Genomic DNA, 21,575 nt, shown 5'->3' on the forward strand with positions numbered 1-21,575 from the left:
TTTTTTAAAGAGACAGGGCCTTCCTATGTTGCCCAGGCTGGTCTCAAATTTCTGTGTCCAAGTGATCCTCCTGCCTCGGCCTTCCAAAGGGCTGGAATTACAGGTGTGAGCCACTGTGCCTGGCCTCACCACATTGAAGGCTGAGTTTAACCACAGTTTGAGGTAAAAGCACATGATTTAAGATAACTGAAAGTAACCCTTTATGATTGGATTATTGTGTTGGCGCTATTAGTTAGAAGCCTTGGTTGAAACCAATAGAAATCCCAATTTATACTGACTTAAACAATGAAAAGAACTCATGGTCTCACCTAAAAAGTTTGGAGGTAGTTTAGGCTCTAGATTAAGGCTTGGTGGCCTCAAGGATCTTGTTTCTTTTCCTCTCTCTGTTCTGACTTCCACTGCATGAACTGCATCCTAGGGCAGTCTTCCTTCATAGTCCCAAGGCAGATGCCAACAGTCCTGGGATCATATGATTCCTTGTTCACGTCAGCAAGAGAGAGAACCTCTCTGCCCTCAGATGTCAGACAGTTTCCTGGGCTTCATTCTAACGGGACTGGTGGCTGTATCCAGGAGCATGGGATACCCTGCTAAGCATAGATCAGTTTACCACTGGAGCTGAGGGGGAATTAATCCCATCTAGATTATGCTTGTCTTGCTGAGAGTGAGGTTGAATGGCTATGTAAAGGAAAATTAGGATGTTGTTTTAGAAAGAGTAAATAGATGCAAGGAGGCAAACAATGCCAACACTCAATTCTATTGAGTGTATTGGTAGAAAAACCGTGAGGTCCCTGGAAAAGTGGGCTGAGAAATGAGAGTGAAGGACTTTAAAGAAGTTCTTTAAAGAACTTGAAATCTTTGAATGACTTTAGTCAACAGTTATCACCCAACATCCACAGAAAGCTCTCCAGGGATATTTAATATCCAATAATCTTTTTACAAATAAAGATTTTGTGTGTGTGTGGTTATAAAAGTTAGAAGTCTGGATAGGGAGTAGATGAATGCCTGTTATTTTAGGCATTGCACTTTTGTTATGTTTGGAATATTTCACAATTAAAAAGTGAAAGTAATGCACAGTCTTGACAAACATTAACAGTGTTTATCAGTGTATCATTTTTATCTCCTTCCTGGGTGCGGTAAGACTGTACTTCTTAGTTTGCCCTTTAGTTAGACAGACTGTATGACTAGGCTGTGGACAAAAATGACATGTCTCTTCCGGGTTAAGGCAGCAAAGTTCCTATGAAAACTTTCAGTTCTCCCTTCTCCTTCAGAATGATAGTGGAGACCAGATATTAAGATATTAAGATGGTGGAGTTGTAAGAACAAAGCAGCCTGGATCACTGAGTCACTGCATGGATGTCAGCTGCCTTGGACAGCCAGCAGATGTTCCAGTTATTGATTTCTGTGTGTCCAACCCCCCCAAAACTTAGTAGTTTCAAGCAACAATTTTACTATTATCTCTATGATTTTGTGTTGGCTGATTGGGCTCAGCTGGGCAGTTCTTTCTTGGGTTTTTCATCTGATTGCAGTCAGTTGTTGACTGGAGCTGCAGTCACCCTAAGAACTTATCTGAGCTGGATCTCCAAAATGGCTCACTTGTCTGGCTGGAATTAATACTGGATATTGACTGGGTGTAAGGAAGCTGTCAACTGGAGCACCTATGTGGCTTGAGATTCTTACTGCATGGGTTCTGGGTTCCCACCAGATGCATCCCAAGAGTAAGTATTCCAAGAGACCTAGACAGGATTCAAAAGCTTCTTACAAGCTACCCTGGGATGTCCTGGAACATCACTGCTGCCATATTCTGTTGGTCAAGGCAAGTCCCTAAGGCCAGTTCAGGCTCAAAGGGAGGGAAATTAGACTCCTACCGTTTGTGCAGTGAGTAGCATATGCCACAGAGAGGGAAAGTATTGATAATAGTCATCTTTTATTATCTACTACACCTGACTTACAGCTGACTTTGACTGAGAAATAAATTTTATGTGTTAAACCATTGAGATGTGCAGCGTTTTTTACTGCTTCACCATCAGCCTAGCCTAAGCTGATTAATAAAATGGGAATTGTAGACAATATAGAAAAGACTAAAAAAAAAAAACTATGCTTACCCTTTTATGTAATTTCTTTTTTTATACCTTTTTATGTATTGTTGTCATGCTATATAGATAGGTTTATAGTTTTTATCACTTAGCATTATAATATAAACATATCCCTCTTCTATCAGGAAGTCAGTAAAGACTTTATTGAATAATATTTCATTGTGACAAAAGTATTCAACTGCTCTCAAATAGACATTTAGTGTTTCCCACTTAATTTGTATTAGAATACTGCAATAAACATATTTGAGCATAAAGCATTATTATTATTTTTTTTTTGAGACGGAGTTTCACTCGTTACCCAGGCTGGAGTGCAATGGCGCGATCTCGGCCCACAGCAACCTCCGCCTCCTGGGTTCAGGCAATTCTCCTGCCTCACCTCCTGAGTAGCTGAGATTACAGGCATGCGCCACCATGCCCAGCTAATGTTTTGTAATTTTAATAGAGATTTTAATGGGGTTTCACCATGTTGACCAGGATGGTCTGATCTCTTGACCTCGTGATCCACCCGCCTTGGCCTCCCAAAGTGCTGGGATTACAGGCTTGAGCCACCGCGCCCGGTGCATTATTTTTTATAATAGTGTCTTAGTCAGTTTGGGCTGCCATAACAAAATACCATAAACTGGGCTGGGTGCCTTATCAACAACAGAAATGTATTTTTTACACTTCTAGAGGCTGAAAGTCTCAAATCAGGGTGCCAGCATGGTTGGATTCTGGTAAGAGTTGTATACTGCTTACTTCTTATATCCTCCCATTGTGGAAAGAAGCTGAGAGAGCTCTCTGGGGTCCTTTTTATAAGGGCACTAGTCCCATTCATGAGAACTCCACTCTCATGACCTCAATAACTTTCAAAGGCTCAACCTCCTAATTCTATCACATGGGGTCGGGGGGGAGTTAAGATTCTAACATGAATTTGGGAGTGACACAAACATTCAGTTCATAGCAGACAGATTAGAATCGTTTGTCCCTGGATCTTTGATTTTGAAAAAATTTATCCTTAAAATTTTTTGGCAAGCACCCTTAGCTCTACTCTCATTCCCCTTCTCTTTGTAGACAATGCTGAAATTTGTATTTTCAGTCCCGATCTCTCCCTGTACTGTAGACTTGATATTGCTATGAGAGATCACTAATAGACATTTCAAACTAAGCATGTCAAATGATTCCTGATTCCTAGGTGACACCATGCTACCTGCCATCTTTATTTCCTTTATTGTGCTCACCGTTGTCTGCAATCATCTTATTACGTCTTTTCTCCCCTTGCTGGCATGTAGGCTCCCTGAGGACAGCGACTCTGTCTGTTTCTCCTACCTGCCCTACCCCAGGCCATCCCCAACTCTAGGAACAATACTTAGTTCATAGCAGTCAATAGATATTTGTAAATAAATGAATGAACTGATATAAATACATAAGATGAATTCACTCTATCTTTTCTTTCCACTCCAACTTTGTCCCCAGTTGGAAGATTTCCATGATAATTTTGGTCTTCAAATCCATGAGGAACATGTGTTTATTTCTCTTTACATCCACAGTACTCCATTTCTGGGAAAGTTGAATGGGTATCAGAACTCTTCTTGTAGGAAAGCAGACAAGGAGAAAATAAGGTGAAGATATGCTGGAGATCCTATGGCAGAGAAACAACAGGAGAAAAGCTCAGTAAACAGAAAGTGGGAAGAAGGCATTGCATAGTGGGAAGAGGCCGTTCATAACTTTGCATTGCCATCAGAAAGCTATTTAATTTAGTGTTTTCCAGATCAAAATTTCCTTTCTAACACTTAGGAATTTTGACCCTCATTTTAGAAACAGACCTTTGCACCAAGTCCTGTGGTCTCTGGCTGTGAGGCTCTCTGTCTATTGCCTCTGTTCCCTGTTTCTTGGCTGTGGTGCCACTTAGTTTCATTTCCAAATTTTGGTTTCCTTTCCTAAAAGATGGCTTGCCTTATGTATGAATCATATGCAATAGTGATTGTATGTGCTGAGGCCCAACTGAAGTGGAATGGGGACACTGCTCTGCAAGGAGCATGGACCCTCCTCTGAGGCCCTCTTTGTCCAGCTAGCTTCCCCTCTATCCAGTCATGCCTGCCTGTCTTCACGCCCACCGGCCTGGTGGCTGAACTTGAGCTAAGAAGTGGACAAACATGTGGGTGAATTCATGTAAAAGTTAGGTTTGGAGCCAGGCACAGTGGCTCACACCTATAATCCCAGCACTTTGGGAGGCTGAGAAGGGCGGATCATGAGGTCAGGAGAGTTCAAGACCAGCCTGGCCAACATAGTGAAACCTTGTCTCTACTAAAAATACAAAAAAATTAGCCGGGCATGGTGGTGAATGCCTATAACTGCAGCTACTTGGGAGGCTGAAGCAGGAGCACTTGAAACGGGAGGCGGAGCTTGCGGTGAGCCGAGATCATGCCACTGTACTCCAGCCTGGGCAACAGAGCAAGACTCTGTCTCAACTAAATAAATAAATCAGTCAGTCAGTCAGTCAGGGCTGGAGATGAGTGTAGGGGATAGATTCATACAGAGTCAAAGAGAGATAAGGTGAGGAGTGGGATTGTGTGGCTGCAACTGAATGACAGTGTGTGCACATGGCATTTGTCCTGTTTGTGAACAGCCCTTGTGTGTTCTCAACTTCAAGAATATTAAGTCATTGAAGAGGCACAAAGATGTTGGAAAGACCTTTGCAAGAATTGGCCAGGGACCTGTGAATCAGACATGTCAAGGATTATATACCATTTCCTGCCTTTTCACATGAGTGGTAAAAATTTATATTTTCTTAGTAATTTCAACAGCAGCAACATTTACTACTACAACTATTGCCAACACACCCTCTGTTTATTGAGCAACTACCATTTGCTAGGTGCCGTGCTGTGTGTTGTACTTATATTATCACTAATCTTCATAATCCTAGGGGATAGGGATTGCTTTCCTCATTTTATACATTTTACAAATAAAGAAATTGAGTTGCAGGCTGGGTGTGGTGACTCATACCTATAATCCCATACTTTGGGAGGCTCAGGTGGGTGGATCGCCTGAGGTCGGGAGTTTGAGGCCAGCCTGGCCAACATGGTCAAACCCCGTCTCTACTAAAAATACAAAAACTAGCTGGGTGTTGTGGTGCACGCCTGTGGTTCCAGCTACTCAGGAGGCTGAGACAGGAGAATCACTTGAACCCGGGAGGCAGAGGTTGCAGTGAGCTAAGATTGTGCTACTGTGCTCCAGCCCCAAGTGACAGAGCAAGACTCCATCTCAAAAAATAATAATAATAAATAAATAATAAATAAATTGAGGAGCAGAGCAATTAAGTCACTTACACAGGGTTAGACAACTAAAAACTTACAAAATCAGATTTTGAACCCAGGTCTATCTGGCTTTAAACTATAAAAGTTTTTATTTTATTTAAAAATAATTTTTTAAAACAAAATTATGCTTAAATTTCATATTTTTACATGAGGATGTAAATGACATATTTATGCCAGTATTCTGGAAAAATATGTTGCTATTTATTTGAGACAGAATTTCACTCTGTCGCCAGGCTAGACTGCGGCGGTGCAATCTCAGCTCACTGCAACCTCTGCAATTCTCCTGTCTCAGCCTCCTGAGTAGCTGGGACTACAGGCTTGTGCCACCATGCCCAGCTAATTTTTGTAATTTTAGTAGAGATGAGGTTTCATCATGTTGGCCAGCCTGGTCTTGAACTCCTGACCTCAGGCTGTCTGCCGTGGCTTCCCAAAGTGCTGTGATTACAGGCATGTGCCACCATGCCCAGCTAATTTTTGTATTTTTAGTAGAGATGAGGTTTCACCATGTTGGCCAGGCTGGTCTTGAACTCCTGACCTCAGTCTATCTGTCTGCCTTCCCAAAGTGCTGTGATTACAGAGGTGGCTTGCTTTTTAAATAGATTATCTTGGCAACGTTTGGATTTAAGTTTTCTGTTGAATTTTATTTAATCTGGCACCAATTTTTAAAAACCTAATACAGTGTTCTAACTTTGCATATTTTATATTTATTTTGAGATAGTTTCATAGGACATAAGCTTATTAAATAACTGCTTGTTGAGGTTAATGTTTTGTTGTTTATAGGATTTAATGTTGAGGAATAAGGCATTTGTTGTATATTTTTCCTCTAATGGCAGGGGAGGTAATTTTCCAACAATTTTGGAATTTTCTATGGAAGAAAGCTGCTGATATGGTGTGGCTATGTTTCTATCCAAATCTCAACTTGAATTGTATCTTCCAGAATTCCTATGCATTGTGGGAGGCACTCAGGGGAGGTAACTGAATCAAGGGGTCTAGTCTTTTCTGTGCTATTCTCATGATAGTGAATAAGTCTCACAAGATCTGATGGGTTTATCAGGGGTTTCTGCTTTTGCTTCCTTCTCATTTTCTCTTGCTGCTGCCATGTAAGAAGTGCCTTTCACCTCCCGCCATGATTCTGAGGCCTCCCCCGCCGTGTGGAACTGTAAGTTCAGTTAAACTTCATTTTCTTTTCAGTCTTGGGTATATCTTTATCAGCAGTGTGAAAATGGACTAATACACTAAACTGGTACCAGTAGAGTGGGGCACTGCTGAAAAGATACCTGAAAATGTGGAAGTTACTTTGGAAGTGAGTAACAGGCAGAGGTTGGAACAGTTTGGAGGGCTCAGAAGACAGGAAAATGTGGGAAAGTTTGGAACTTTCTAGAAACTTGTTGAATGGCTTTGCCCAAAATGCTGATAACAATATGAACAGTAAGGTCCAGGATGAGTTGGTCTCAGATGGAGATGAGGAACTTGCTGGGAGCTGGAGCAAAGGTGACTCTTGTTATGTTTTAGCAAAGAGACTGGCAGCATTTTGCCCCTGCCCTAGAGATTTGTGGAACTTCGAACTTGAGAGAGATGGTTTAGGGTATCTGGCAGAAGAAATTTCTAAGCAGCAAAGCATTCAAGAGGTGGCCTGGGTGCTATTAAAGGCATTCAGTTTTAATAGGGAAACAGAGCATAAAAGTTCAGAAAATTTGCAGACTGATGATGCAGTAGAAAAGAAAAACCCATTTAAAAATATATTTTATTGCGTTTTAGGTTTTGGGGTACATGTGAAGAACATGCAGGATTGTTGCATAGGTACATACATGGCAATGTGGTTTGCTGCCTTCCTCCCCATCACCTAAAACTGGCATTTCTCCCCATGTTATCCCTTCCCAACTCCCTACCCGCCACTGTCCTAGAAATAGAAATTCCATTAGACCCAACAATTCCATTACTGAGCACTTCCAACGGATTATAAACCGTTCTATTATAAGGACACATGCACACGAAAAACCCATTTTTTTGAGGAAACATTCAAGCTGGCTGCAGAAATTTGCATAAGTAGCAAGGAGCCTAATGTTAATCCCCAAGACCATAGGGAAAATATGTCCAGCTTATGTCAGAGACATTTGCGCAGCCCCTCCCATCACAGGCCTGGAGGCCCTGGAGGAAAAAGTGATTTTATGGGCCAGGCCCAGGGTCCCCATGCTGTGTGTAGCCTAGGAACTTGGTGCCCTGTGTTCTAGCCACTCCAGCCATGGCTGAAAGGGGCCAATGCAGAGCTCAGGCTGTGGCTTCAGAGGGTGGAAGCCCCAAGCCTTGGCAGCTTCCCTGTGGTGTTGATCCTGCAGGTGCACAGAAGTCAAGAATTGAGATTTGGGAACCTCCACCCAGATTTCAGATGTGTGGAAACGCCTGGATTCCCCAGGCAGAAGTTTTCTGCAGGGCCAGGGCCCTCATGGAGAACCTCTGCTAAAACAGTACAGAAGGGAAATGTAGGGTCAGAGCCCCCACACACAGTCCCTACTGGGGTGCTGCCTAGTGGAGTTCTGAGAAGAGGGCCACCATCCTCCAGACCCCTAATGGTAGATCCATGCACCTGGAAAAGCCACACTCAATGCCAGCCTGTGAAAGCAGCCAGGAGGGAGGCTTGTCCTGCAAAGCCACAGGGGTGGAGCTGCCCAAGACTGTGGAAACCCACCTTTTGCATCAGCGTGACCTGGATGTGAGACCTAGAGTCAAAGGAGATCATTTTGGAGCTTTAAAATTTGACTGCCCTGCTGGATTTTGGACTTGCATGGGCCTTGTAACCCCTTTGTTTTGGCCAATTTCTCCCACTTGGAACCGCTGTATTTACCTAATACCTGTACCTCCATTTTATTTAGGAAGTTACTAGCTTGCTTTTGATTTGACAGGCTCTTGGGGGAAGGGACCTGCCTTGTCTCAGATGAGGCTTTGGACTGTGGACTTTTGAGTTAATGCTGAGATGAGTTAAGACTTTGGGGGGCTGTTGGGAAGGCATAATTGGTTTTGAAATGTGAGGGCATGAGATTTGGAATGGTGCCAGGGGCAGAATGATATGGTTTGGCTGTGTCTCCACCCAAATCTCATCATGAATTGTACTCCCAGAATTCTCATGTGTTGTGGGAGAAAATTTGAATCATGGGGGAGTTTTCCCCCATAATGTTTTTGTGGTAGTGAATACATCTCATGAGATCTGATGGGCTTATCAGGGGTTTCTGCTTTTGCCTCTTCCTTATTATTTTCTCATGCTGCCACCATGTAAGAAGTGCCTTTCACCTCCCACCATGATTCTGAGGCCTCCCCAGCCATGTGGAACTGTAAGTCCAATTAAATCTTTTTCTTCCCAGTCTCAAGTGTGTCTTTATCAACAGTGTGAAAATAAACTAATACAGAGCCACTATGTATTTTTGTGTATGAGTATTTGAATTGGAGCCAAAATGTACCCATGATTGTGCCTTGTGTTTTTTTTTAAAAAAATAGAACAATACATACTTATTATAGAAGATTGGCTAGATACAAAGAAGAAAAAAGGAAAAGAAGCAGGCTAGCCAAAGAGAAATCATTAATAGAGTGGTGTATTTTATATGGATTTTTTTATACTCAAGTTTACATATTTTACATGTAATTTACTAATCTACTTAGAATTTATTTTATTGAAGTGTGTTAAGCCTTATGTTTCTGATAGGATAGAGGTGATTATGAACCTAGTTCCTTAGTTTCCAATATGACAAGTAAATGATGTCCCTGTTAGAAATATATAAACTTAGTTTGCAGTGAGACAAATACTCAATTTATATTGATTGTTGGGAAAATTCACAGGATGCAACATATACTAGATTTATATGTTAAAACAACTCCCAAGATCAAATTTCTGTCAAAAAAATTTAATTTTAAAAAATATTAATAACTGTCTCAATTCAAATTTAAACATCACTTTTTGATTCTAAGGTGAGATAGCTTGACAGATGGTTGAAAGAGCAGTAGCCTAAGGAAAATGATTTACAATAAATATGTCAAGAGATGAGTTAATTGCCTGCCAAAAAATTTCTCAAATAACTCTCCACGCTTAAATTTCAACCTCTCCAAGAGACATGTGCATTATTTTTTTTGAATAGATTTTATTTTTGGAGCAGTTTTATGTTCACAGTAATATTGAGCAGAAAGCTCAGAGTTCCCACATATCCTTTGACCCTCAACACACACAGACTCCTCTACTATCGATATCCTGCACCAGAGTGATACAGTTGTTATCAATACAATTCATGAATCTACACTGACAAGTCAATATTACCTAAAGTCCATAGTTTATGTTAGGGTTCACTCTTAGTGGTATACATTCTATGGGTTTGGACAAATGTCTGATGGCATGTGTTCACCATTACAGTATCATATGGAGTTGTTTTATTAAAAATCCTCTGTGCTCTGCCTATTCACCTCTCCCTTCCCCCAACACCTAGCAACCACTGATCTTTTTGCTGTCTTTCAATACACACACACACACACATATTTTAGAGACAGAGTCTTGCAATATGTATACATTTTAGAGACAGAGTCTCACTATGTTTCTCAGGCTGCACTTGAACTCCTGGGCTCAAAAGATCCTTTACCCCAGCCTCCGAGTAGCTGGGATCACACGTGCAAGCCACCACGCCTGGTTTTGCAGTATATTTAAAGGAATCTTCTATGTACTTTAAGTAGGAAACTTTTCTGAATGGTTTTCTAAGAGCTGACTGTAAGTGTCTTCGATAAGATGGCACAGAACTGGCCGGGCATGGTGGCTCACACCTGTAATCCCAGCACTTTGGGAGGCGGAGGTGGGCAGATCACTTGAGGTCAGGAGTTTGAGACCAGACTGGCCAACATGGTAAAACCCTGTCTTTACTAAAAATACAAAAAATAAATTAGCCAGGCATTGTGGAGGGCACCTTAATTTCAGCTACCTGGGAGGCTAAGACAGGAGAATCACTTGAAGCTGGGAGTGGAGGTTGCAGTGAGCCAATATCTGCCACTGTGCTCCAGCCTAGGCAACAAAGCAAGACTCCCTCTCAAAAAAAAAAAAAAGTCACAGAACTGTATTTCTATGCCCAGGGCCTTCTTGCTTCAAAGCAAAAAGTACATGATGCTGGGATTTGGGGATGAGGTTATATGTTGGATTATTCTCTTTACATAATGTAAGGAATATAATATCTGATCTCACTTCATGCAGCCCAGGATTTGCAGCAAATGTGGTTGTGCCAAACTGGTTTGCAGGTCACAGTGGCCAGCAAAGTCACAGATGTCCTATATTGAAATGCTTAGAAAGATGCCATGTATATGATGGGTTATTTTTCCATAGCCAGGGAACATCTTGTCTTCTGTAAGAACAGTAAATTCACTTTCTGTTCTCTGGGGAAATTAGAAAAAAATATATAAAATGTATTGCTATTTAATCACATAGCAGTCAGTTTAGACACATTTTGAGACTGAATATTTAAGACAACTATCTTAGTTTGTCTTGCATTATTCTGAGTAGTTCAGTTAGTGCTTTATATATATTTTAACTGTTTTTTTGGGAAATAGTTTCAAACTTACAGACAGGTTGCAAAACTAGAAATAGTATAAGGAACATTCATATACCCTTTACCCAGATTTACCTACTAATATTTTACTCCATTTGCTTTTACCTTTATGTATGTGAGTTTTCTCCTTTATACATAATATTTAAATTATATCATATACAAGATTTATACATACATCATTTACCCCTAGCTATATTAGTGCATACATCCTAAGAGTACATACATCATTTACCTCTAACTACATACACCATTTACCCCTAACTACATTAGTGCATTCATCCTAAGAATAGGTACACTGTCTTATATAACCAGGATAGTAAATTTAACTTTGACACAATACTTTTATCTAATTTTTCATTTATGTTCAGTTTTGTCAATTGACCTGATATCATCCTTTATAGCACCCTCCCCTTTTAGTACAGGTCCAGTTTAGGGTTAGGTATTGCATTTTTTTTTTTTTTTTTTTTTTTTTTTTTTTTTTTTTTTTTTTTTTTTTTTTTTTTTAAAGAACACAGCCCTTTTCCCTTTAAAAAGCAGAATATTCTTTTTTTTTTTTGAGACAGGATCTCACACTATCACTCAGGCTGGAGTGGTGCAGTGGCTTGCTCATGGCTCACTTTAGTCTCGACCTCTTGGGCTCAAGCAATTTTCCCACTTCAGCTTCCCGAGTAGTTGGGACCACAGGTATGTGCCACCATGTGCAGCTAATTTTTGTATTTTTTGTAGACACAGGATTTTGCCATGTTGCCCAGGCTGGTCTTGAACGCCTGAGCTCAAACAATCTGCCTGCGCTGGCCTCCCAAAGTGCTAGGATCATAGGCATAAGCTAGTATGCCCAGCCTTTTTGTTTAAATATTTTCCTGAAGTTTAGGAAAATAGCCCCTTAGGATTCGAGCTGCATGTTCAAATTTATACTGATATCCTAGTCCATCTGGGCTGCTATAACAAAATGTCTTACACTGGGCAATTTATGAACAATAGAAATTTATTGCTCACAGTTCTGGAGGCTGGGAAATACAAGATCAATGAACCAGAAGAACTGGTGTCTGCTGAGGGCCTATTCCTTACAGACAGCACATTTCTCACTGTGTTCTCACATGGTGGAAGGGCACACAGGCTTTTTCAGGCCTTTGTGGTGATCAATGTCTCAGGGCACTAATTCCATTCACAAGAGCTCTATCCTCATGAACTAATCACATCGCAAAGGCCCACCTCTTAAAACCAACACACCGGGGATTATATTTCAGCACATGAATTTTAGAGGGACACAAACATTCAGACCATAGCAACTGGAGAATGACAGTTTCTGCTTTTCTTCTGCCTTTCAATTCTTACATATGTGTCTCCATTGGCAGAATTTAACCTGGAACCATTTAGGGTAAGTTCTCTGGAAAATAGAGAGCTAGGCTGTCTCCCTATAGGTGCAGAGGATAATGTAGAAGGGGGTGGCAATCATGCCGAGCTGACCACTGACAAGCTGGCACACACTCCTATTGGGACCCATGGGCAGAAGGGGGAGGACAATGAGGTCCTTGCCTCAAGCAGTTTCAGACTCCAGGGAGACCTATAAGTTTCGTGAGGGAAACTCACAAAGGGCTGTGACTGACATTAACAGAGGCACTCTCTCGGATATAGTGTCCAGGAAAGGCCTCTCAGAGGCCTGAAACATATAAGGAACCGCAGCTACGTGAAGGGCAGAGACTGTGGGGTTGTGACTATCCAGGTAGAGAGGTGTCCAGGGCAGTGAGCCCCACAGTAGAAAAGAGTTTGATGTATTTTAGGAAATGACAGAAGGCCAACGTGAATGGCAATTGCTGGAGTGTAGCATCATTTTAAGATGGAGGGGATGGCAGGGGCTGGACTGTGCTGGGTCTTATAGCGCCTGGTGATGAGTTGGCATTTTGTACTAAGTGAAAGAGAATGCTCTTATTCTATGTGGCATGTTTGGGCAAATTAGATTTCCATCTTGTTGGAAAATTGTTGTAAGAAAATTTTGTAAGAATGAGTCACTGCCAGAAAATATTCATAATAAATATTAAATTTCCAGTGCCTCCAATGTGGATGCACTCTCTCATATGGTTGTTCTACTCCAACCCTACAATTCTATGTGACAGCCTTGGTGGGGAACCATGGGAATGTTTCTTCAGGGAGTGACACGGCCCTGTGTGGCTCTTCTGTGCGGAGGGGCCAGGAGGAGAGGAGAACAGATGAAATGAAGTGTTTTGAAGATAGAACCTACAATATTTTGGAGATAAAGAGATTGGATGGAGGAGATGGGAAAAAGGATGAGAGGATGATGACTCATCAAATTTGTGGATGGCAGTGCCATTTTCCTGAGATGGGCAAAACTGGGAGAAGACCAGCATTTAAAGGTAGAGGGGACAAAGAAATCAAGGAGTAATTAAAATCCAAGTATTTGCCATCTCTTCTTGAATGTTCTGTTTTCAATTAAAAGTTAACCAAACTCTTTACTTTTACAAAATACTTACTCACTAGATTCAAGAACAATATCGTGATCTTTTTTGCCTCTCAGGCTTAAAGAATCTGGTTGGTCAGGCTTGGTGGTGCATACCTGTAATCTCAGCTACTGAAGAGGTTTAAGAGGGAGGATCCCTTGAGCTCAGGAGTTTAAATCCAACCTGGGCAGCAAAGCAAGACCCAATCACTTATTTTCAAATGCAAAAAATTTAAAAAAGAAATTGGGGAAATATGAACTCAAGTTTTACTAATATTTTCAAGTTCCTCTATGTTTTAGCAGTGTGTCATACACTTTACACGTTATCTTAGTTTCTTCACTCAGCAGTTTATGAGGAAGTTCTTTTTTTTTAGAGAGAGAAATGGTCTCCTTCAATCATTCAGGCTGGAGTGCAGTGGCTGGATAACTGTTCACTGCACTACACTGCAGCCTTGACCTCCTACCTCACTCTCCCAAGGAGATGGGACTGCAAGCACCCAGCTAATTAAAAAATTGTTTTGTATAACACAGTCTCACTATGTTGCCCATGCTGGTTTTGAGCTCCTGGTTTCAAGCAATCCTCCTGCCTTGACCTCACAAAATGCTGGGATTACAGGCCGGGTATGGAGGCTCACATCTGTAATCCCAACACTTAGGGAGGCCAAGGTGGGTGGATTACTTGAGGTCAGGAGTTTGAGACCAGCCTGGCCAACATGGTGAAACCCCATCTCTACTAAAAAGAAAACACAAAAAGTAGCCAGGCATGGTGGTGCACACCTGTAATCCCAGCTACTCAGGAGGGTGAGGCAGGAGAGTCACTTGAACCTGGGAGGTGGAGGTTGCAGTGAGCTGAGATCATGCCACTGCACTCCAGTCTGGGCAACAGAGTGAGACTCTTCCTCAGAAACAAAAGTGGGGGTGGGGTAAGGTGGCTGGGATTACAGGCATGAGCTTCGTGCCTGGGTGGTAATTCCTATTTTTATCTTCATTTTATAGTTCAGATATGAGGCTCAAAGAGCTGTCTTATCACTTGACTTGAACAGGAAACAACAGTTACAGGTTTGAGTAGGTGTGAATCTTATTCCCTTTCAGTGACTTTGAGGTCCCTGCTTTGTTCCAGCTTGCTCAGTGCTATCCAATAGAACTTTCTGCAGTGATGGAAATATTTTATATGTGCACTGTCCAATAGTCATGTGGCTATAAAGCACTTGAAATGTGGTCAGTGTGACTGAGAAACTAAAATTTTAATTTAAATAAACTCATCTTTAACTAAGACCTGCCTAGTGCTATTGTATTTGTTAGCACAGCTATAAATCAATAGTCTCCAAATTGTGGTGCATATAGCCCAGGGAGGGCACAGACTATGAAGATTACAGAAAGAAAACATACATATGTATACACACATATATATTTGAAATCATTATTTCTGATTTTTTGTGTATGTTGTTTTCTACTGTACCTAACATACTAGGTATAATAGGTATGTGGATATATAAATATACACCATATATATTATGCAGATAATTGTGTGTGTGTGTATGACTGGGTCTTGCTATGTTGCCCAGTCTGGGTTTGAACTCTTGGCCTCAAGTGATCCTCTACCCTCAGCCTCCTGAGTAGCTGGGTATATTATATATGTAATATTTTTAATTTCACACTTACGTAGCACTATATAAGTGTGTATATTATATATAATAATTTTATTTCACACTTGTAAGGTGTGATAGGTATGTGCTTTACATATATTAATTCATTTACTCTTCATAACTCTGTGATATACTTTTATTATCTCCATTTTACAAGTGAAAAAACCAAAGTCATATTTGGATGTGCCCTAAGATACAGGTTGTTAGAGGCTAAGTCAATCATGCCCTTTACTTAAGCTAAATAAGTACATGGGAAGTGAGGAGGACAAACATTTTTACTAATAAGGGTGACCAAAAATATTTGATAACTAATGCTCTAGGCTTGACCTGAGACCACCAGTCAGACATAGCAATTCCTATTTTCAAAATTTAAAAGGATTTTAAGCATTATTTAGTCCTGCCTTTTCCCCATTGATAGATATTGCTGTGCAGGCAGAGGTGAATGAGGTAGAGTGATGTACAGACAAGATTCTTGGAGACATCTGTACTCGGAAAACTGTGTATGTGTGTGTGATTATACAACTTTCCCCATTAAAAAAAAGTTCACCTTTGCCAATTTTGTTCTAATTATTAATTTTAAAAAAATACTTGTTTGTTTCAGAGACAAACTCTATTGAAATAGAGGAGGATGGGAGGCAGAAAGCCTGGAGGAGAATCCCAGGTGGAAGAGCAGGCGGAACCCAAGTCCGCTCTCTTCCCTAGGTGCTCATCCACGTGCAGCTTGGCTGGTAATGGCTTTAATTCAACGCAATCAAACACAGGTTAAAACAATTTTCTGAAATAATAGATGAACAAGAAATATAAAATTTACCAAAACCTAATTTCCACCTACACACACACACTTTGTTTAAAAATAAGTATGCTGTTCTCCCCACCTCGCCTCCATCCTTGGTCCACCCTAAGCAACTTTGTTACCTTTCCACACACCCACCAGAGCGCTTAGCTAGCAGATTAATTAGGGCACATTTAACCTTACATACTATGCTGTAATTACAGTTTCTAGCTATGTGAAGTAAGTTGAGGGGTTTTGTGTCGTCAAAGTTTTGGAAAGACCAGAATTCTAAAGTATGCACTTAAAAGAAAGGGCTGGATGGAGCACGTGGGGTATGTGTGTGTCGCCGCAGTTCCCTCGGTTTCAAGAGAGATTTTAGGTAAAACAAAGGGAAAGTGAGACGGGAAGGACTGCCCTGCTAAATGAGAGCAGCAAAAGCCGGTTCAGACGCCTTTGGGCATCTAAATCCAAAGCCTGCCTTTCCCGTTCTTCAGTTCCCTGCGGAGAGCTGTTGGGGGTGGGAGGTGTCTTTTTTCCATTCTTCCGCTTTCCCTAAAAACTTCGTAGACAGTTGACCAATACTTACTAAAGGCTTATCGGAGTCAGGAAAGCCAGGTAGGGCGTCCCACGTGGACCTCAACGCGTCGCGGGAGCAGGTCCGGGCATCAGACAAGAACAAGCTCCCCGCTAAGCCGTCCCGGGTGGGTGTGGCCTCCGTCGAAGGCCCCGCCCCTAGAGCGCGTCGCGAGGGGCGGGGCGAGGGAACTGGCGAGAAAGGGCGGGGAGCGAGTGGTGTGGGTGTGCTCGTGCCCGCGCGCTCGCGCCCGGCGTGTGGGCGGGGGCGCGCCCGTGCGCGCGCAGGGGAGAGTCCAGCCCAGGCTGCCGTTGTCGAGTTCGACTGGAGGGGCGGGTGAGTCACCTGCGAGCGGCTGCGCTGGCGGCCCGCCAGTCGCCCGCCGCGTCTGGATCGCGCCGGCTGCGCGGGGCTGCGGACCGCACACACCCTGGGAGGCCCGGGCGGGGAACGGGCAGAGTCTGAGCCCAGCGTCCGCGACGAGGAGGAATCGGACCTTCGCCTTCGCCGCCGCCCGCGGCCGTCGGGGTAGGTGAAGCCTGAGTGGGTGGTCCGCCGGCTCCTGGCGGGCCGGGAGGGGAGACGCGAAACTTTCCGGGCGCTTCCTCCCGCGGTCCCGGAGCCGTCGCGGCGCCGGGAGGTGTCGTCGTCGCGGGCGGTGGCGGCCGACGCCATGTTGGGGTCTGTGAGAAACGGGGCGCTCCCGGCCGCTCCCCTCGCGCCCGGGCCGGCTCGCCGGCCTTTCGCCGCCACCGTCCCGCCAGCCCGGGAGAGAGCCGCGCCCGCCTGTAGGACGCCGCCGCCGCCGCCGCCGGGGAACGGGGGCCGCCGGGGAGGGTCCTGTCTACCGGTCTGCGGGGCGGGGGCCGGCGGACGCGGGAAGGAGCCCACGGGCCGGGCGGGAAGTTGTAGGGCCTGAGGTCGGGGGTCCCAGACACCGCCAGGGGCGTCTCAGGGTCCCAACAAATTTCTGGCCGAAAAGTTTGCAGGGTCTGCACATCGGGGACGTTGTAACCTGAACTACATATTTGTATGTCACTTGGGAGAAAAAAATGGCCCCGCAGAACTTGCTCTGATAGAAGCGATGGTTTATTTATTTGGAGCCTTTTAAAGTTTTGTGATCCTTTGCCGATTTTATTTTTCTTTTTAAAAACGTGATTGAAGGCCGAGAGCGCGCTGCTGGTGCTGCTTGAATAGCCTTGTGCGCTCTCCGTACATTCCAGCAATAACTTGAGTGTGCGGTGGAAGTGGGTATGAAGGTTACAGACACCTAAGCCCTCCTCCGTAATTCATAGACTCACCAAACACGTTGTTGATAAATGCTTTCTTTGTGGTGGTGTGTAGTACGTTGCTGAAGAGAGTCATTAAAGAAAGATTTAGACACAAACTTTGAGAGTCTTAAAGGCATGTGTTCTCTTAAGAATGAGGTGAAGTGATCTTGACAGTTTGAAGTTTTTTCCTCCCTTTAGTTTCTTAAGGGTGAATGCGTACGGTGTTGTGAGCATTTACCCTTTTTTTTTTTTTTTTTTTTGGATACTCTGGTGGCTCGTGGGGTCTTCACGTTCATTCAGTATTAACGAAGGCTTCGATGTAATCTCTTTGGGTCCCGACCCCACGGGGAGTGAGTGGTATTAAGCTGTTTATTTGGAAAGTACACGTAATCGGCCTCAGAACTAGTGTAGTGACTAAGGCATCAAGAGAAAAGATTCAGCCTCAGTAAATAAATCAAAATTATTTTTAAATAAAGGCATCTTTAAAATTCTGTTAAATGAACTGAAAAGGCTCTTAAGCACAAATACAATAAGCCCTAAAACGCCAAGTTCTTGGAGAATTTTTTTACTTTTTAGATCAAAAAATAACAGCTTCTGCTCATATTTGATTGCCAATTTCTTTTTACTTCCCTCCCTCACTCACTCCCCTCCCTCACTCACTCCCTTTCTTTCCCCCTTTCTTCGTTACTTTTCCTTCTTTTCCTTTTGTGAAACAGGGTCTCGCTCTGTCGCCCAGGCTGGAGTGCAGTGGTGTCATCTCAGCTTACTGCAGCCCCGACCTCCCGGGTTCAGGCCATCCTCCTCGGCCTCCTGCGTAGTTAGGACTACAGGTGCTCATCACCATGCCTTGCTAATTTTTGTTTGAATTTTGTAGAGACGGTTTTGCCATGTTGCTCAGGCTTTATTGCTAATTTCTGTTGTTGTTAAAAATTCTTTTAGTTTTGCTTCATTGTCAAGTAAATGCCATTATACTACTTATTTATTTTTATGGATGAAAAGTTACTTAGAATTGAAATGACTTAACTAATTTCACAAATGTAGCAGCCAAGCTGGTATTTAACTGAGATCTTCTGACTCTGAAGCCTTCTCATTTTTCCTTTAGCATAACTTTGTAAGATACATAACTCAGTCCTCTGGAGCAATCTGTCCATCTTGTTTACTGTTATCACTGTTCTTTCTGATTTGAATTTATTTCTTCAGTATAAACACTTATTTCCCAGAGAGCTGATTTACAAGTGGCTCTTGTGATGAAATTTTTCCCTTAAAAATATTTAGGCCTATATTCTTTGAAGTCTTTTCTGCTGTGTTCTCTCATTTGACTCCGTTTCTCTCCCCAGAAATCAATTTCTCCCATGGTATTACTGTAAATACCGCATAGATCTGTCATGACATCTCTTTGACAGCAGGCAACACATCGGGTCTGATTTGCCTCTTCATTCCCTGCATGCCAAGAACATAGCAGATGCTCAGGAAAGGTTTCAATGGATGAGTGCACATATGTTTGTTCCTTGTAAATATGCTTCATGAATTTCTTATGAAATCGTAAATTTCATGAGCAACATAGTTAAATCTTCTTTGTAGTCTTTTTCCCATTACATGCCATCAGCTCCATTAAATCCACAAACTGGTTTATTTTGTGTTCGTGTGTGTGTGCACATATATGCATGTATTTTGTTGTGGTGGTGGTGTTGAGAATTTAGTAACTGAGTGAATTTTGGCCTGGGGAAACTTACTAAGTTCCGTAATATTTATGGAACTTAAATATTAATGAAATTTCTAAGTAGATAATGGATTAAATTATAATTACTGATGTATGAGAGAGAAGCCATGGATCATCAAAGGGATTGTAATCATAATTTTAAGTGTGATTGAGTTTATTTGAACTTGATGGAAATATTGTTAATGCTTGAAAATTTTGAAGGTCATATGTATACATTTAAGCTCTTGGAACAAATCTCATTATAGCTCTATCAATTATTGTTTTGCCAGAATTGTCTTAGAATTTTTAAAATGCCCTGCTTAATAGGAAGTATATGAATTTTATTCTTCTGTTGTAAGTTTATCTTTGACAAACCAGCTTTGTACATGAGCTGCCTGCTTAATACTTAAAAGCAAGGTATGTGTTGATTTAAGTGAATAAAAAATACATCATGAATACGCTTTCACAGTGCCACTTTAAGTTGCAAAACTTCTCTAGGTTAAGATGTTCTGTAATTCTGTAATGACTGTAGAATTTAGGGTTTTATTTCCTGCCCTAAATAAAGGGCAGGAAATAAAGGTAACTTTCTCCCCTGTCAGAACTGTAAACCACAAACTACTGTGCTCAATTTAGGGAGGTCCTGGGAAGAAAATAAAAGGCATTCAAAATAGTTGCTGTGAATGTACTGGAAAGAGAGCAAGTTGTAGGATGAAGTAGAACAAATAAACCGTGTCCTGGCTCAGCTCCTTGCTAGCTTGTGACTCGAACAATGCCGCTTCACTTCTGTAAGCTTCACTGGACTCATTTGTGAAATGGGCACAGAAATATTTGCCTCAGTGATATCGGATCACCCAAGATTCGATGTTTGTGGAATGGCCTGGCATATAATAGTAGGTATTATTTTAACAAATGAACAGAGTGGCAGTGAATTATATAGAATTATATTCTCTTTTAAAGGGAAGCAGCATGTGGAAATACCTAGTTCGGTTTTCACCTTGGCTGCACCTTAAAATCTGCTGAGGAACTGCTTGAAAATGCTATTGCCTGGATCCCACCCCAGGACAAATAAATCAGAATTACTGGGTTTGGGGACAGAACATAGATAATTTTGCCTTTTTTTTAAAAGCACCCATGATTTTAGGCTCAGTCAGGTAGACAACCTTTGATTTAACTCAATCTCTCATCTCCTTTTTTTTCTCTTCATTTTGTAGTTGAATAAAATGAAGAGGGGTTTGTTTAGCTGCTAGCCACATTCCTATTAGGCAGGCTGGAAAGGATGTATTAAATATTTGCAGCTGAGGAAAGCAAAGTGCATAGAGGTTAAGTAAGAGTTACAGTCATTTCTGGCCAGAATGGCCACATTTGGATCTGTACTTCACTAACTCCGGTGACCCTTACCCCTACTCTACATCAGCAGGCTGCGTGTTATGACCATGTTACTTAACCTTGTCGTCATTCAGAACCACTCTACCTCACGTCTTAAACCCTGTGGCCAGATGGCGATGCAAAGGTCTGTTTTCTGTTTCTCTTTTCTGTCATACCTGGTGAAGCAGCTTTTTGTCCTTATTGTTACCTCCAGTCCATCCTAGGCCATTAGTTGTCTTCCTTCTTTCCAACCTTGAACTCTGTAGTTCATATTCTAACCATGAACTCACTAGACCACATAGTCCCTCCTCTCCTTGACCTTTGCTGGGTATAACTGGTCAATTTGCTACTTTTGTCCCTGCCCCACACTTCCTCCAAAAGTCACACTTCTGGTGCTTGTTACATATTTGTTTTCTACTGTTTGTTTTCTACCTGCTGTGTACTGGTCACTTTCTAATTCAAGTTGACTCATTTTCTCTGTTGCTTTTTCACTCCAGTCAGGTTGCTAACCCCAGTCTTGAAACACTTGACTTTGAGCAGATGACCTTGCCTCCTTCTAAAATGATTAAGATTTTATGATGTGAATTTTCTGTTTTCTTCTTTGCACCAACTTCTTCATCTTTTTTTCTTCCCATTTTCAGAAGTGGAACTATTTTGAAAGCTTTATACTTGTTCCATTTAAACAACAGTTGAGAAAAAATAAAGATTTTTGTGTTCTTTGCTCATATTTTTATTGTACATATAACTGTATTTTGCTTTTTATACTTATATTTTTCTACACATTCTTCTTTGTATTTTGTTCCCAAACTAAAAAGCTTTTTTTTTTTTTTTTTTTTTTTT

The 21,575-nt window shown here is 42.0% G+C and overlaps 1 protein-coding gene across 3 annotated transcripts in view; it reads left to right on the forward strand.

Annotated features, from left to right (window-relative positions):
• The window catches only part of PLEKHF2 (pleckstrin homology and FYVE domain containing 2), a 62,657-nt gene that overhangs the window by 25,544 nt on the left and 15,538 nt on the right, over positions 1 to 21,575 (forward strand). The window contains exons 1-2 of one of the 3 annotated variants that reach the window (XM_017538144.2): positions 16,661 to 16,928; positions 17,870 to 18,016. The exons of 1 other annotated variant lie outside the window; for it this stretch is intronic. The gene's annotated coding sequence lies outside the window, so the exon portion shown is untranslated. Of the gene's footprint in view, positions 1 to 16,626; positions 16,929 to 17,869; positions 18,017 to 21,575 lie in introns of those variants that run through there. One more of the 3 variants, XM_017538143.2, reaches the window with a different exon arrangement.

Source organism: Cebus imitator, unplaced genomic scaffold (assembly GCF_001604975.1).
Source record: "Cebus imitator isolate Cc_AM_T3 unplaced genomic scaffold, Cebus_imitator-1.0 Scaffold109, whole genome shotgun sequence".
NCBI lineage: Eukaryota > Metazoa > Chordata > Mammalia > Primates > Cebidae > Cebus > Cebus imitator.